The following is a 6699-nucleotide window of genomic DNA, read 5'->3' as shown; positions in this document are numbered from 1 at the left end:
TTCAGGCATTCTGTAGCTATTGCTTTTAAATATGTTTTCTCCTTCAGATCAACTTTTCTAATTTAATAAAATCCCTGATGAGAACATAGCCTTCCCTCCATTTTTGAGTCTTTTGTTTGGTGAAGTAAAGCTCTTTAAAGACGTGGCACGTTTTCACCTCAATGATAAATTAATTCATTTTAATTCAGTTATAAACTCCTGGACTTTAATAGTTCCTGTGTTTCAGCAGCTTTTCTGCTCAAGTTTAAAACTTTCTGCACATTCAGAATCTCTCCCACATATCTGTGTTCACTGACATGTCGAGAAAAAAGTTTCAATACTACGAGACTAAATTCATACTTAATGAGAAACACTATTTTTACCTGCCCTATACTCCGTTGGTAGTCCATTGGTTGTACTGAAAACAACCGAAGCACTTATTTACGTTAACTTCAGCAGCTCTGATAAAGCGCAGCTCACAGTCCCAAACAGAGCAAGGCTGCACTTCAGTTTTTAGATGTTTATTTTGCAAAACTGTACCAGTTACATTACCACTCGTCACAACTGTCTGGACTCACAGCGCAAGGTGCACTTGATTGCTTTCACAGCTTACGCCAGTGTTGCATCAGCTGGGCAGAGTTCATTCGCACCAAACTTTCTCTTGCTACTGCCTATGTCGCCTATGCCACGGTCCAGCCCTGAGGTGTTCATTGGGTAACATCCCTAGTCTCACAGCTTCACTACCCTGTCTGCACTGTTTTAAGCACTGGCTGTACAGTAACTACATAAATCATTTTGCCTCTGCATGAAAGGTCACAAAAAACATCTTTCAAAAAAACATCAACATCTTTCTCTGGTTAACACGAATATCCATACCAGGTTTTACAAGATGCTACATGCATCATTGCTTTTCATACAGATTTCAAAGTAGCACATTTTATATTTCACATGTATTTATATTACATATTATTAACAACTGATAAAGGACACTTTCAGCAGCAAAGTCTTGATTGAGGCAGTGAGGCTGTCAAGATTCATTATGTGGAATGAATATCGTCAGGAGAAAAACATTGGTCATTTGTTCAAATCCCTGAAATAACCTGACCAGGACCTCTAGTGGTCATGTGAAGTGTGTCTTTTGTTTCTTCAAAGAAATGGCAAAAATATTGCGACATTGGTTATAAGGCAGAAGTAGGGGTGGATACTCAGGTCAACAAAGTATGTGACTATGACACAGGAGACTAATGTTATCTTCCACCTCCTGTCTACTATTTTTAATCATGACCCCAACAGTTCCCTAACGTTTACCTAGTAGTTGACAAAACACTCGGCAATCAAGGTCGGCTCCAGTTGTTCAGCAGATCTATTGCCAATGAACTGTAGATGTTCAACATTTGCATTATTTACTGTTAGCAACATGTGCTGCTAATTCCCTCTCTCCCTCCCACTGCATGTGTCAGACCCGAGAACACGGAGAAGAAGGACTAAAAGCAACACAGCCTGCCTCATTTTTCTACAGAATAAATTTTGATGTCATCAAAAATATTTGAAAACATCCACACTTTGAATAACAAGTATTGCACCTGCTGTCTTTAGTCTGTTTCTGTCACATGTACTATCGGAACAAACAAGTTTCTGCTCTAGGTTGTAAACAATATTTTAAATGAGTGTAGGAGCTGATGTGTGTTTAGTCTCTTGAATGATGATTATAGAATTATGTTATACTAATTAAGACAGATAGTTCTTTATTAATCCATACTGCACTCTGCACTCAGTTTGGAAGAATTTGACATGAGATTGATATTTTACCACATGTTTAGCACAAATCTATGGTCCTTGACTGAAAAATGACCAAGCTGTCCACTTAATTATCATGACAGTTGTGACTGCACGTGTTGAACTGCTGGGAAAATTGAATAATGACCATGAATCAGTCAACGAGCTCTCTGTAGCTTCTGTGTTTGGCCAGGAGACAAATGTGTGCTCCGTCTGTCAGCACAGGGTGAGCTGGGCTTCCAGGGCTTCCAAAACAAACCAAGCAGTAAAATGGAAACACAGTCTGTTGTTGGACTGACCTGACCTCAGTAAGCTCAGTGCCATCTTGAATTACCCTGGTCTGGTTGAGGTCTGACTGACTCTGAACCTCTGATGCATGTGATAAGTAGTGTCACTCACCATGACACTGAACTACAAGTACCATCTGCAAATAAATAAAGGATCCTTGTGGATTTTCATGTTTACAAGTCTATCATATAATAACTCCTGACTGGTTTAAACATGCAGGGCAAACTGTCTTGTCAACAACAATGTGCTTTTGAGTTTGGCAGTGTGGCTGTGCTCATGTGAAGCTCTGGATGAAATCTGAGTAAGCTTGACAGACTGTTCCTGAGCTTGTGAACTCAGAGCCTGAGATAAACATCATTTCAATGAATGGAAACGTTCATTGAGAGAAGAGTATAGCCAAAAGGAGCAAGAAAAGCAGTTTAAGCCCCTTAAAAGGGCAAATGGCCACTGTAGTGTACCATAGGTAAGCATCTTACAATTAAAGTCATTAGCTCCTCACATGACGGTCTCTTCTATAAAATGTGTGTTTTCTGTCTATTGGACAACAGATCATTAAGTTATGGCCAGTTTTTTGTTGGGCATAAGTTGTCACAAGCAAAACCCCAGCGTGAACATAATAAAGGAAAAAAAAATACGCACATGTTTTTTTGTAAAATAAGACGTGAGATAAAACAGGAAACAGACCCTGAGCCTGATCTCCTCTGGTAGACTGTTGCAGAGCGTAAGCGACAGCAAAGGCTCTGTCAAATAGTATTCTTTGCCTAGGAAGGAAGGATGTATTTCAGTGGCAGCCATGACCAGAGCTGGTTGAATTCTCTAAAAGCTAAGGAAAGGTGCTTCAGTGCTTCCTTTCTTACCTCCTTCCGCAAAGGGTACACTGGGCTGTCAACAATTCCACATAGACAATGCAGCGTTGTAGTTTCACCACGGCAGACCCACGTAAATGTAGAAACAACAGAGCATCTATTTTATGCTTGTGACATGATCCAAACGTCTGTAAATCTCTGTATGATTAGCTCCGAAACCATAAATATAGATTTCTTCTCTGTCAAATCCATCCAGTTAGGAGGTATCTTGAAAAACAAGCATGTTGAATTTCTAGTTAAGAATATCATCATCACATAAATACTGTTTGCTGAATCCCACCATTGAGGAATGCACTAAAAAAATAATTTTAACAAATTTTGTTAAGCAGAGAAAATTATCTATCTATATACTTAATTCACTCTAGCCCTTGCTTAATTCTTTAGTTTTATTTAATGATTATTTTAATGGCTCAACTTTCTCTACTTGTAAATAGCTTTTCCCTATTATTAATTTCAACATAACCATCCTATTTTTGTTTGTGTTTTGAACAACTATCTATTTTGTTGTTGCTTCCTGAGTAATTGATGGTTAAATGTACCCTATGCATACATCTCACATCATACATGCACCGCGGTTGTCTTTTCCTAAGTCCTTATGAATTCTCTGTCACATCTTTCCTTGACAGAGTGGAAACTCGAACAATAAAAAATCACTCTCACACAAGCAGGCAGGGTGAAAACACAGGTGAGACGCATCAGGTAATCACATCACAGGGACGACACAGATAGGAAATAATGTGGAAAAAGGACACGGAGACAGAGGATCTGAAAATAAAACAGGAAACAAACAGACCCTTAAACCAAACCCTGACAGGAATGACAACGCCCTATCAGAGGATAGCAGTCTGCGTCCTGGCTCATAGGGGGTAAAAGCTTAGAGATATAGGGAAGCAGAAGCAGGCAGCCAGAGCTAACATCATTATAGTACAGTATTTGTAACATTCTAACAGCTTATTAGTTGAGATTCAACTGTTTAACAAATCAAACCATTTTCTAAAATTAGACCACGGTGGTTAAAGCTTGACTAGGGCTAATGTTAGTGTATTCATGATCATTTCTGATAACCGTATACTATATAGCTGACCACTAGTATAATATTGATTCCATTTTTGTGGGTTGTTTTCTTTCATTAAATCCTCGTGTAAGAAATTGCCCTACATGGTGGCTAGTCTCTAATTTGTTAATGCTAATGCTATCTTGTCAATAATCTTAACCATTCATGCAGAACAATGAATTCAACATTTCAAAAGTTTGCTGTAGCAGCGCAGCAACGTTGTTTGTCCATCTGTGCACACAAGAAATAGACAAATTTATCTCCATAGATGAATATAACCAAGTGCTGCAGGTATCCCTCTATTACCTTCAGAAACTGTGTGTATTCCTGCTGAACAAGGAGCCCTGTGTTTTCTCAAGTGACAGACTATGGCTGGGTGAGATTCATACGGTGTGTCTCTCGACACCCCTCTTGTCTGTCCAAACAAACATAGACTGTCGCTGATCCGTGGATATGAGCAGACTATAGGCAGCTTCCCCTCTGTGACTGTCAGCCTGTCAGAGGGAAGCAAGAATTAATAACAGCCTCACATCTGTAGTGTGTGTGTGTGTGTCTGAAGGGAGGGTTCTTACAGTATACTCCCATCCATGTGACAAGCAGCTTAAATTTTTGCTAAGTGAGGTCATTCTGGACCCAGGAAAATTCCACTTTCAACAACCTGAGTCTTGTTTTTGTAGTTTTGACCAGCATTCCTGGCAGCTATGATAACACCAGCTTCATTTATCTGGGGACAAAATGACTCTATCAGACAGTGCACGTGGCAATGCTGAAAAACACAATGGAAAGTTGGGTTTATGAGCTATAAAACACACCCTTACAATATAATAAGCTCAGTTTTGCTGCCACAGCATGTCATATTCACCACTCTGTTGAGAACACTCTCATTTTAAAGAAATAGGTCAACATGTTGGGAAATATGGGTGTTCATTTTCTGGTAAAGAGTCAGATTAGAGGGTCAATACCACTGTCATATCTTAAATATAAGTCTACAGCGAGCGTCTGGTTAGCTTAGCTTAGCATGAGTGAGAGTAACAAAATACCCCTGCTAGCAGTTGCCTGGTAGGAATTGCCTAGCAACCAGCTGAGACTACAGGAAGTTGCTGCTCCGGGCCTTATAACCCTCCTTAAAAACACAAATTGACATTTTTACATGTTCATTATATGCTTTTTACACCAAATACCGGCACTTTGACAAAGTCTCAAGATTTAACGCACAAGGTACCTTTACCGTCCGTATGAAATTACTTTTTAAGATGTGGTAAAAATTGAGAAATGGTCACAGCTTGGTTTGGTTTAGGAAAGCACTGACATCACTAATGTATGTAAAATTATGTAACTTTTAAACTTTTAATAAGCCAACTTTGACTATACTACATCATCTAACGCAGACAGGTGATATTGGAGTTAATTGAAAACTCAGGGTGTTTCATTCAGACACTGAAGGTATCTTGTGTGTCAAATATATTATCCTTACTCATTTTATTATTGTTTTATTGTATTATTATTGTATTTTAAGTAAGCACATGAGCAATGTACAATCCTGAGTCAAATTCCTCATGTGTACACATATCTGGCAAATGAAAGAGTTGCACCAGGAAAGGGGCAAACATTTTTATCTACCTGGGTATCATGCTTACATCACTGCAGTCATTTGACCTGGGAGTAAATGCTCATTGTAACATTTCACACTGAAGACAAATAATTTTTTTTGTTTAATTATTTGGGTTTTCACTTGCTTTCAAGCTGATGTTAAATTAAGTGAAGATTGTTAATTTGTCTATAGAACATAGATAAGAGATATAAATTCAGGTATGATGTAGGTATGATGCAAATTACCGACAACAGGCATAAACGAGAAACCAGTGCTTGCAAAACGTTCCTAGGTACGTATCGAATATGCACCAACAGGCATTGGGGGAATCCATGCGCTATCTTGGCTGCAGTCTGAAAGGAAGAGGTGTGATGCGAATTCGTAACATCGGCGTCAAGGGGCTAACAATAAGGATTCACTGTTAGGCTGGTCTTTTACAATAAATTAATATTTAACTGTAAATCAGCCAGGCAATCAGGCCCTGAGCCAGGAGTGAGAGGTTTATGTTTGCAAATGTATGTGTTTATGTGATATGAGTGCGCAGCTGGTCAAATAAAGAACTGCTGCAGCCAACTTTCTCTCCGGTGTTGGAGTGTGCTGAGGTCTACTGCTGCTACAATTGCAATTACATATTATACTGTAAACTTTGAATGTATAGTTTTGTGTTTCTTCCGTCCCACCCATGTTTCACGCATGTGTCCGAACCGGTCGGGACAGAATAAATACAATACATGCAACTTCAACTCTAAATCAAATTCTACCGATGTCTTTCCACATTTGTACAAAATAGCACCTGGTAATACACACATGTTTCTCTCTGTGATGTTATCTTTTAAAACAATATTTCAATCATCTGGCTCTTGCCTACTTAACTTGAGGAGAGGTGATTTGAAAATGTATTTTAATGGGCCATTGCGTTATGTACTGTACTTCCATAACATTGTCAAGAATGCATGAATAAAGGTCTTTAAAGACCCAGAGCCCACGACAAATGCTTTGTCTGGAGAGTGGGCTAATTTTCTGAGAAAAAATGACAGAATAGTCTATACAATACTTGCTGGTTAGGAGGTTTTTGAAGGCACCGTGCTGTCCAGAGGTGTCCCCCCCTCCCCCCATTGCTTGTGTGGGTACATTTCCGACGTTTT

This window comes from Micropterus salmoides, unplaced genomic scaffold, assembly GCF_014851395.1.
Source record: "Micropterus salmoides isolate LMB-PRFRI ecotype aquatic unplaced genomic scaffold, ASM1485139v1 Ms_hic_scaffold_2, whole genome shotgun sequence".
Classification (NCBI taxonomy): domain Eukaryota; kingdom Metazoa; phylum Chordata; class Actinopteri; order Centrarchiformes; family Centrarchidae; genus Micropterus; species Micropterus salmoides.
Note: the sequence above shows the minus strand (reverse complement) of the source record.